This window comes from Aptenodytes forsteri, unplaced genomic scaffold (genome assembly GCF_000699145.1).
Source record: "Aptenodytes forsteri isolate BGI_AS27 unplaced genomic scaffold, ASM69914v1 Scaffold273, whole genome shotgun sequence".
Taxonomy (NCBI): Eukaryota; Metazoa; Chordata; class Aves; order Sphenisciformes; family Spheniscidae; genus Aptenodytes; species Aptenodytes forsteri.
Genome location: NW_008795041.1, coordinates 340,411 through 351,043, shown reverse-complemented (window position 1 = coordinate 351,043; position 10,633 = coordinate 340,411). Strand labels below are relative to the sequence as shown.

Genomic DNA, 10,633 nt, shown 5'->3' with positions numbered 1-10,633 from the left:
CCTCTCCAGAAGCAGCACCACTAATGAAAATGTGATCTGCTGTAACCTAAATATGTCATTACCAGCAACTTCTAAGAGAAGTCTAACGGCACTGGTTGCATACACCGCTGGCAAGGCCCACTGCTTCTGCTTCCCGAGAGATAATGAGGCACTGGCTCCACTCCGCAGCACGGGGGGAAAAGAGCAACCACATAAATCCACCTGCCTGGTGTCTGGCGAATCTGCCTTTTTCTCAGAGATGGACCCCGTAAGTCTGGCTCTGTCTGGCTCCAGAGGCGTCTGCCCTGGAGCAGGGAAGGCAGCTGTGCCTGTCCCCAGGAACCAGTAGCGCCCTGAGCCCCAAAGCTCGCCCTGAGCCCCAGCCAGGCACGGCCCCTTGGCACAGCGGCATCCTTCCCTGGCGTCCCTTCCCTGGCCAGGTGCTGCTCACCCCAGCTGAGCAGGATGATTCAGCACTCAGTGGAAGGTAAGCGTAGACGCTGCCAAATTCTCCTCCAGTGTGGTGATGTCTAAACTGGAGAGTTATTCAGGGCTCTCAGCCAGTTTTAGCCTGCACCCATCATCCACTCATCAGTCTGGTGATTGCAGTCTGGCGATTTCAGTCTGGCGCCACTGTAAGGCCCAAAACTGACTTAGTGCCCGTCTGTTTCGAGTACTGGGCAGATCTGCAGCAAAGGTGCAGGCAAGCCTGAGCAGGTGGCCCTGCATCCCTGTTCCCCAGCCCTGTCACCCCTGGCTGTGCCAGGGTTCCTGCAGGTGGCACAAGGGCAGGTCCCGGCACACAGAGAGCCACCGGCTCCATGCTCTGCTAGACACAAGTGGGCACGGAAACAATGAGGCGATGGGAGCATCAGTCACGCTGTGGCATGGAAATGCTCCCACGTTAGGCTAATGCGTAAGCTCAGAGCTGCTCACCTCTGGGGGAGGACCTCAGCGAAATGTATAGCGGGCATGCACCCTGCAAGCATGGGATACAAACATGCACATCCTGCTCTTAAATAAAACTTGCCGTGCAACGTGTGTGAAGTTACACAGAAAGAATCTTTTAAAAGCACACCACTCCTAATTAAGGAGATACTCACTCCCATAAAAGTTGTTTTGAGTGTTTACTACATATAAATGAAAGATAGGAAAGGAAAAACAAAATTTCTCAGCTTCTTAATATTCTTAATGTAATCAATTAAATCAACATAAACTACACCCATTTCCAGTTCAGACTCCACCTGGTTTTTACGATGTTGCATCGGCACCGTACATAGAATTTTCCCAGCAAGGAACAAATGATCATAGTCAGTACCTCTTTCAGTTTGCAAGTGTACCGTCAGTAGTCCTTTCTCAGGCACAAACGCGCGCACACACATGGACACACACACTTTGGGCTTTTGCTGAATGGAGGTTTCTGGCGCCAGGCAGGCTGTGAGGCCAAGTCAGGCAGTGAAATGATGGTGGTGGTGGTGGTGGCACCCTCTTCTCTGGGCCATCTACAGCGACATTCTCCTCAACGAGTCACTACCCTGTTCCTTGCCACTTGCTCGAACAGGAGCAGGAAAGTCAGCTTCATGGTAAATACTTACAAAGCAAGCATTTGTGTTTTCATTTTTAAATCACTGTTTGCTCATTATATTGCTCATCCCTTTTATGGTGCTATAATAGATGCTTTCTTCTGTCTCCACTTTTGTATCGCAAGTAGTTCCGTCCAGCTGCCTATGAATTTGTCAGTGAATCCAAGAGAGACGAGCCCAGCCGAATTAGACTGTTTCAGTGGGAGGTACACAAGAACTGTATATCCTGTATGACAACTCTAGATGCGATACTCTTAGGTGCGAGGTCTTCTTTTTGGGAAATTCAGCTGAGATCCCCCATTTGTATTTATTTTCTTTAGACAGTATTTTTTAACCAGTATGTATCATAGGCATCTATTTGACTAGCCACCTTCATCCGTCAGCCATCACCGCATCTTAGCCAGCTTGTGTGTTGCACGAAAATAAAAGGGTAATGTGGGGAAAAAGCAGAGTAGTTTAGTTTGTCTGCTAAATATGCTCTCTTAAAGAGAGCGGTGAGATAAATTATGCCTATCTAGTAGCTAAGGTAGTGTCTGCATCTGTAGCATCTACAAGCTTTAATAACCAAGGTACGCTCTGTACTCAGGAGGAAGAAATCTTCTGAAAATGATCTTTTGTGCACAGAACTATCACTCAAAGCAGGCGCCCATGATGGAGAAACCACTGATCCCTAGTTTTGGACAACCATGCTGCTTCCCTGGTTTTGCACTTGCATCTATTTCCTTTTTTAGCTACTTAGCCGTGTGATGAATTGTAATGGGACTTGTTCTGGGTAATGCAAGTAACAGTGGGCTAAAGAAGGCGAACTGCTACATAAATTGTGCTGTTTGTTACAGCTTTTAAGTTGCTTAAACAGCCATACTGATGAAATGTCGGTAACCATCTGCTACCAACATTTGTAAATAAATATAAACAAACCTAAATATTCCCTGGCTCGTTGCTCTGTTTCAGGCACGGGTCTCTTGGTTTTTTTGTGTGCTTTTTTGGTTTTTTTTTAAGTCTAGATGTAGTTTATGCACAGACTTAATTTCTTCAGACTGTTTAGCTGCCTGGGTGTGATTACACTACGCTGTTCTTTGGTACCCCTCAATGCAAATTACTCATGACTGAACAGAGAGGAAGGATGCCCAATTCTGATTATTCAGTGGCAAAGCAAGCTGTAAAACTGTAATTTCTTCATGGCAGACTGGGAAGAGAGATTAATTATAAGCTTTCTTTACACGAGTTTCTTTTGCAAATCTGAGCAAGTGGGACAAACCTGTTCTACTTACAGAAGGAAGAGGTTTCATAGCATTTAGGAGCCCTACCCAAAACTCAGCTGTGTTTGGCTCTATAGAAATAAGAGCTAGAATTTCGAAAGTTTGAATCTTTAGTTTTGGCTTTACATCAGGGTCAACAGTATTACACACAGCAGCTCTGGAACACTACTCATTTCAGTGCATCCTCTCCCATGAATGCTTCCTCTCTGACGTGTGATCATACAGTATCTCTTTTGTTTCCACAACAGTTGTTTACTGGGAAAAGTAGTATTATGAAAATTGTACTAGAAATCAGCTATTGGATACTTCTTCAAGCATCTACCACAATAAATGTTACTTGCTGACTGTTGCTGTCATTTTGCACCATAGTGCCCCAGGGAAATAAAAGCTGCTCACTCTCAGATCTGATTTCCTTTCCGACAGCTTTGTCTCTGCACCAAACAGTGCCTCTAAGTTAAGAGTGCTCAGAGGGAAACTCACATTTTGGAGAAAGCATTTTAAAAAATTATGATGAAATGAAAGAACTTCTTCATAGCTGGATTTTCCTACTAGAGTGCTACTTACTGACAACTGGTAGTTAAATTTTACAACATGATTTTACAACTCCTCCAACACATCAAGTGCTGTGCACATTTTAGACATCTTTTTTTGTTGATGCTCTCCATTGAGTTATTATCTCTTATCGAACATAACTTCTAAATACTTTGGTGAGATATAGTATAGTAGAAACATTTCTTGATTTTTTTTTTTAAAGTTTTAAGTATTCCTTTCCCACTAGAGAGCTAGATCAAATATGAGCATAGCTGTATTATTTTGCACAAACCAATGATCTTTTCTGCTTCCAGATGACTGCAATGCTTATGAAAGCTGCCAGGATGCATTAAAATCATTCATGAATTTGTAATAAGGGTCTTACGTTCCACACGGCAAGTATTTTGCATTGCCAAAGGATTCATCCTTGTTAATAGCACACTCTGCAGTTTTGAAACACTGGCCTTTCAGACTTGAGCAAATAATTGAATCTCCTTTTGGCTTTGTTCCACTAATGACCCACTGGAATAGGGCAGAATCCCGACGTCAGAGAGTAAATGGGGTCTCCCTACTGGGACAGGCATCTAACTGTATTTGATACGCTACCGTATAGATGGAAATAAAAAGTGAGGCTTGCACTTGAGGAACGAAGTGTTCAGGGAAAAAGGAGGAGCTACTTGGTTCTCTCGCAGTGATTTGTAACAAATATTAAGATGGTATTAATGAAGTGTGAGAAGAAGTGTGTGTGTGTGTGCGCGTGCGTGAAAGTACCAGAAGCAGCAGAACATGTATTAAAAAGAAAGGTATGTGAATGAAGAGGAGGAACAAACCGACCTAAAGATAAGGTATCAAACAAGACGAAGAACAAGTCCAGAGCCATAAAATACCCAAAGGCAACAAGACATTCATGAATTTGTGAAAGGTGAAACAAAATAGTGAGGCAAAGTATCCCAAACACCATCCCCTCCTAGAGAGTATAAAAAGCAAGTCCAAAATCAGTTCATTTGCCAATCAAGAAACCCAGAGGCACAATGAGGACTTAACAGACAGCATCCTTATCCTCTGTGTGATCATACACGTGATCTTGGCCAGACCATTCGAACACACAAATTTTGGTGCTTCCGAGTATGTGGGTGTGAAAGCGTAAAGGGAGACAGTCAACTGTTTACAGAGATTTTGTTTATAAAATCACATTCCCCTTCCATAAGGTCTCACGGTGAGCTTTATCACACTCATTTCCTATGCTCTTTAGTTCTTCAAAATCCTTCAAAACCTAGAGATCCTGGGTACACACTCTTTCAACTGATGCACACATCCCCCGGCAAAGACATCTGCTGTAATTGCTATTTAGCAGCTTTAAGGTAGGACGAGGGTCGCCCTGCAAAGATAGGCTTTACAAAGTAATGGCAACAGAGGGGGTCTAGACAGCTTGAATGACAATCCACATGGATAAAATTTTCTCACATGCGGACACAGCCAGCACAAAAATCTACGCATCATTTGAATTCTTCTTGAACCTTTAAAATTATGGAGTAAATGGTTTACAGGCCTTTGGCTGCCCCAGCTTCATCCTCTAAATGCTTCAGCCAAAAAGAAAATGGCAATAAATGAAGGCCTTACAGACCGCGTCGTCCCTTTATGGTAGTGGCAAGAACTAGGCAGATCATGTAATACATTTTCTTTAAAATGACAGAGGAAGTTGTACTGAGTTTTCCAAAAGGATTTGAAATGAAACCTCTGTGTAATACTGTAGGATCAGTGTGGCAACTTGGGAGATTTAGGAGTCCAATTATAACATGGAACATTTTAGTTTTAGGTTACCATTTCACATTCAGACCAGTTTCCAAGTTTCCATGAAAAGTTTCTATCTATCTGCTGAAAGTTAGGACACATGCTATGCAAGTCTGTATCTTCTGTCCTGGTTACACAAAGCAACGTGCTGATCTGGGAAAATCAGAAGTTGGAAACTAGATCATCTCCTTGGTGCAGAAAGCAGTATCTTCTGAGCTATGTTAGATCTGGCTCCACACACAGTTGGATCAAGAGGCCTTACAGGATCATCAGCTGGGCATGTCTCATAGCAAGGACAGAGGAGGACATATATGCCTAAGTGAGGACTTCAGTGGATTTAGAGGGATCAAACCATGTTCCAGAAAACCTATGCACTGTCTCACTCTGAATGTGTCTGACTTCACAGGCATCCTATCCAGACTTGTGCTCTGATATATTAAAAAAAAAAATCCCTTGTCCTGGGCAAAATTGAGCAGGTCCGCACAAGCCTGTCCAAGTACTCCTTCATCTGAGGGGATGGATCCAGTAAGTATGTACTGCTTAACCTGCAGCATCAGCCACTTCACAAACCACAGTGGCAGCTACTGCTTTCTTAGGAGTGCCAGAGGATGAGCAAGATATATGTGAGATGCTTTATTCAACAACTCCTTAAAGTACTGACGCAGTCTCAGAAATCCCAGCCTCCTCTCTTTCCTTTCCTCTCTCCCTTCCTCCCAGCAACTACCTTGTGAGGCTGAAAAGCCAGGTTTCCTCACACACTTGCTTCAGAAACCATTCAATTCTTTGCTGCACTGTGGCACAGTTTGTAGCAGTGGAGCAGGCAGGCGCATTAGGAGTCGTGACAACTTCTTCATAAACGACTGCAGAGCAGTTCATTTCTTCAATTCTGGGGCCTCTGAGCACTACTCCAACATAAACATTGAAAAACGAAAGAGAAGACCATCACCTAAGTAAAAAAAAGAGAGAAATCTGCTGCTCACTAGCCCAACATACACAATGCTACCAGCTGGCTTGTGTGTGTCTTATTCAAACGGCTGCTGTGCCTTGCACAGACTCAGGCTAACGAACATGGTAAATAAGAGCAAGCCCTCACTGACTGGCAACTACCACATTCCCTTACCTCGTTTCTGCATATTCAGATGCTTTCAAAAGCAGGTTTTTATTTTCCAAAGCAAATGACGTGTAAGCCATGGTTTAGGTTCTGTAATTCTCATAACCAGGCTGGAAGACACTTCAGCTTCAAACTATTCCTTCAGCTCTGAAAATTCAGCTTCAAGGACGAATATCCATGATGCTCATTTTGTAGCTGTGCCTCTCACGCATGTGGCCTGACATCCATGTTCTTGAGGGAGAGCCATACGTGACTGTTAGAAACCAATGGTATTTAAAAGAATTTCAATGTCCAGAAGTCTCTCACAGGCAAACCTGTGACACCTACACAGAAAAGACAGGCGGGTAAGGATTCCAGGCATGATCTGATGATTTACTAGCATCTAGCAATCAGGCTACTAGATTGCACTAAATCGTATTTCATCAAGAGAGAGCGCTCCACGTAAAAAAGGAGCACAGCAATGAAAACTGTCATTTACGGTCTCATGTATACTTACTTTGGCTCCACTGAGATTAAGTGTTCTGCATGAATCATAGTGGTGCACTGGTAGTTTGGCCAACGCTCAGATAGTACATCAGGGAAGAGAATTGCATATAATAACGTAACATCCTGTTTGGAGGCTTAAGAGGCAAAAATCTAGCAGTAATCACTTCCAAGGCTAGTAACTCAGTTCTTATTGCCTTCATAATGACTCCACAGTTATTCAGTCAATGCAAATAGAGTCTGATATTGAGCATGAAGAAGATAAATTAACAATAAAATGAGTCTCACTCATACATCCACTACTTATTTTAGTGGAGACCTGCAAAGATACAGTATGCACTTTTAAAGTATGTTGCCCCCCTCTTTAAGGTGCTGAGATGGCTGAAAGGGAGGCTGGAACAAAGACTTTCTTTACTAAATACTGGGTTGCTTTCCTGAAAACAACAACCAAAAAAAGCTGTTAAAATTTAATAAACAAATTTTCCATTGGAATTAATAAATAGTTCATGTTATAAAGGCCTTTTGGTTTACCCATCATTTTGGCTAACAACGAAAACACAACAAAATTCTTTTAGGGGCTTCAGATATGACATTAACACCATGCATGAAGTGCCAGATGCCAGGATGTTGGCCTTACTAATTTTGGTATAAGACCCAATATTCCAGACAAACCTACTATATTCTAATTAATTAATTAAACAAACAAAAAACCCCAAGCAACCAATCAAACAAAAAAACTCAAGTATTGACATAAACCATACCAGGCAAACTCAAGCAAATTTAATCTTACTTGAAATAAGCTTCCTTCCTTCCACCCTGCCTCTCTTCCCCAGCTCCAGGCAGTTCTCTTCTGTGTCTCGAGTCATGCTGGAAATAACCTAGAGAATAAACTCTTGGCTGGGGACCCCAAATGTCTTATGGTCAATGGATATATCCCCTGAAGATTTGCCTTACATCTAAAATGGAATACCAAGGATTTTACAACTATGGCAGTTGAAAAATCCATCCATAATAAACCAGGGGGTTATCATTCATGGCTTAGAAACCAAAATACTGAGCTTGTTCTTTAAAATACATCTTGTTAAAGCTGGTTATAAGACAATAAACAAAGGCTAATGAACAGAAGGCTCACTGTGTCATGTCTAAAATTAGACTGCATGACATTTGCATTGTCACGGGTTTGTGGAATACTCAAAGGCTACTGTATTATCATTTTAAGCATCATATGTATCTTTATCAATTTGATAATTACAGCTAGTTCAGTATATTGCTAGTTCAGTGGGTAAGTGACAGGATAATTTCTTACAGGAACAAACGATGCAGTCGGTATAAAGAGATGTAATTAGTACAAATTGCAACACCGAAAAAAAAAATGCAAACAGCAAGTCTTCTGAAGTTCCTGAAAGAAACAGCACAAACAGAAAAGACGGCATTACCTCTGTGTGTCACTGCCCTCCCGACAGAGGTACTCAATCCTGAAACCGACTCACTCAGTTGGTTATTGTATCTTCACCTGTACAGCCAAAAGCAGCCTCGCTGGCAATGTGCTGGGTGAGACACAGGAAAGTGCCAGCACAGGAAAAGCGATGGGAACACGGAGCTGGGAACGGGAGGAGGGGGTGGGTGAAGTCAGGATTTAGATCATCTGAAACTGCCATGGAATCACACCTTAAACTTAAAGTTTAAACTGCTTAAAATAAGCAGGGTCATTTTGAGAGAAATGAGTTAAAGAATGATCATACAAATAGCAATCCAGGCAGGCTTGAGAAAATTTCATCCCCCAGCTGGAACAGTGATGAGGAGGCAGGACAGGCTGAGGAAGACAGAAAGCTTCAGCTGAGCTAGATCTGGCTAGATGCAGTTCCCACCATGCCTAACATACCACTGGTCTCACATGCCTTATACCACCTGAAACTGCATAAAGCAGAGTGAGTCCAACCAGGTGGAGACTTAATTAAGAAACTCCAGGTTAAAGTCTGAAGAAATCCAGCCAAGTAACAGAGAGGAGGGAGAAAAATTGTGGAACAATTGCCCTTGTATCACTGGATGAAACCATAAACTGAAACTGAGCAGGCAATCTAACAAAAAATTAAAACAAAGATACAGGATCAAAAAAAAAGAATTGGTGGAGCTTTGAGACTTTGGCTTTACGCCACCAAAATACGTACATTTCTTGAACCATCTGGGTAGTTAGTCTGATTTCAATCAACTAAGCATTTGTAGAATGTGTGGTTTGATCCATATGCAGCAATATTTCACTGAGTTGGGAAGTGACAAATCATAATACAGGTCTGGTGTGACTCCTTCAGAAATTCATTTCTGAGCACCCGTTACCATAATGATGCCAATACACTGAAAGTAGCTCACATCAAGAGAAATAGAGAGTTGGTTGCTGTCTTAAATAATGATTTAGAAGATCTAGAAGCATCTGAAGTGTGCATGCACTCAATGAAGAACTCATGGGATATATGATGCTAAATTCAAGAAGAGCGAAGTGCAGATTAGGAAAGAGATCATTTATGAAAGCTTTCTGAACAACGGGATATTTTAGACCATGGAATAGTCTCACAAGAAACAAGTGGAGCTGCAAGGCGTGGCAACTACTGAGGACAAAATAATACACTGGTGTAAGGGAAGGCTCTATGAAATAACAGATCCATACACATCTGTTTCTGCGCTTGATGAAAGGCAAGTTCAAATGAGAACAGGACTGCTGCTAAACAAACATTAAATATGACAGGAACAAGCCCCTACAACAGTAGCTCTCACTTTCTATGTGACCTCTAATATTGTAATTGCCTTATCCATTCAGTTTGGTTTCATGCACGCCTCCTTATCCTCACGTCACTTTTCTCTTACAATTATAACCTCTACTACAAAACGGGAAATATATTTGCAGTTTTCCTCAAGTACAATTGATTACAGCGTACCTTGAAATGCCAGAAAATTGGCTTTCCTTTCAGACCATCCACATTTTTACACAAAAGCATTTCCAGCACTGGTTTCTGCTGCCACAGCTGTTTTGTAGCCAGAAGAATGGGCTTTTTTTTTTTTAAGTGTCAATAATAAAAAGTAACAAAAGCGTGACACATCCCAAAGCGCTTGGAGCTACTCCTAACGGAGGGCTACGGAGGGGAGCGCAATCTTTTCCTCTAGTCCTGTCAATCACTGTGTTACACCATTAAAGGATCAGCTGGTTGAAGTAAGCTTTTCCGATTATCGCCACCTTTAATGCTGGTGGGGGGATGAGCACCAACGATACAGAGCGCTTTATGTCCTTGAAAGATTTCTTTATAAGGTGCTCCAACTTTGGCTTGAAGAGACACGTCTCTAAATTTCTTTCAACTAAAATTTCACCATGTATTTTCAGCCTACCTCCATTGGAACTAAAAAAACCCAACAAACCCACAAAAAAACCGGAACCGGCCAACCAAACAAAACCCCCAATCAAGCTGTTTTGGCACGAAAACCTCTTCAGCGGCACACGGATAAAAAAGAAGACTGCACGTGCGAAACACAACGCCGCTAGCTGTATGACGGCGGCTCACCCTGCGAGTCCGATTACCGCTGGCAACCGAGGTGACTTTGGGGAAAAACTTTCCGGGGAAGCGCGGTGCCCCCTGCCCCGGCCCGGCTCCCCGCACGCCGCGGCCAACACCGAGCGCCCCCCAGCCCCAGGCGGGGCCGCGTCCCCTCCCGGGGAGAGTCTCCTCACCGGGAGAGTCTCCTCACGGGGAGGGCCTCCCGCCCAACGGCTCCCCGCCCCGGCGCCACGCGGAACCCGCCCCGCGCGCGCCTCTGCCTCCACCCCCACGCGGGGCGAGCACGTGCTAGAAGGAAACACGGCCCGGCGCAGGCGCGGTTCGACCGCCCCCCCTCACCTCCCCCCCCGCCCC

The 10,633-nt window shown here is 43.5% G+C and overlaps 1 long non-coding RNA gene across 6 annotated transcripts; it reads right to left on the bottom strand.

Annotated features, from left to right (window-relative positions):
- Window positions 1-1,146: 1,146 nt before the first annotated feature.
- LOC103896942 lies at window positions 1,147-10,398 on the bottom strand. 6 transcript variants are annotated; one of them, XR_657446.2, is made up of 6 exons: window positions 10,286-10,398; window positions 8,906-9,211; window positions 8,251-8,411; window positions 6,751-6,874; window positions 6,264-6,577; window positions 1,147-6,089 (listed from the first exon to the last, which is right to left on the bottom strand). It is a non-coding gene; the product is annotated as an uncharacterized LOC103896942 (long non-coding RNA). The 6 variants fall into 6 exon arrangements; XR_657448.2 differs by lacking the exon at window positions 8,906-9,211 and having other exon boundaries at window positions 9,668-10,398; XR_657447.2 differs by lacking the exon at window positions 8,906-9,211.
- Window positions 10,399-10,633: the final 235 nt, after the last annotated feature.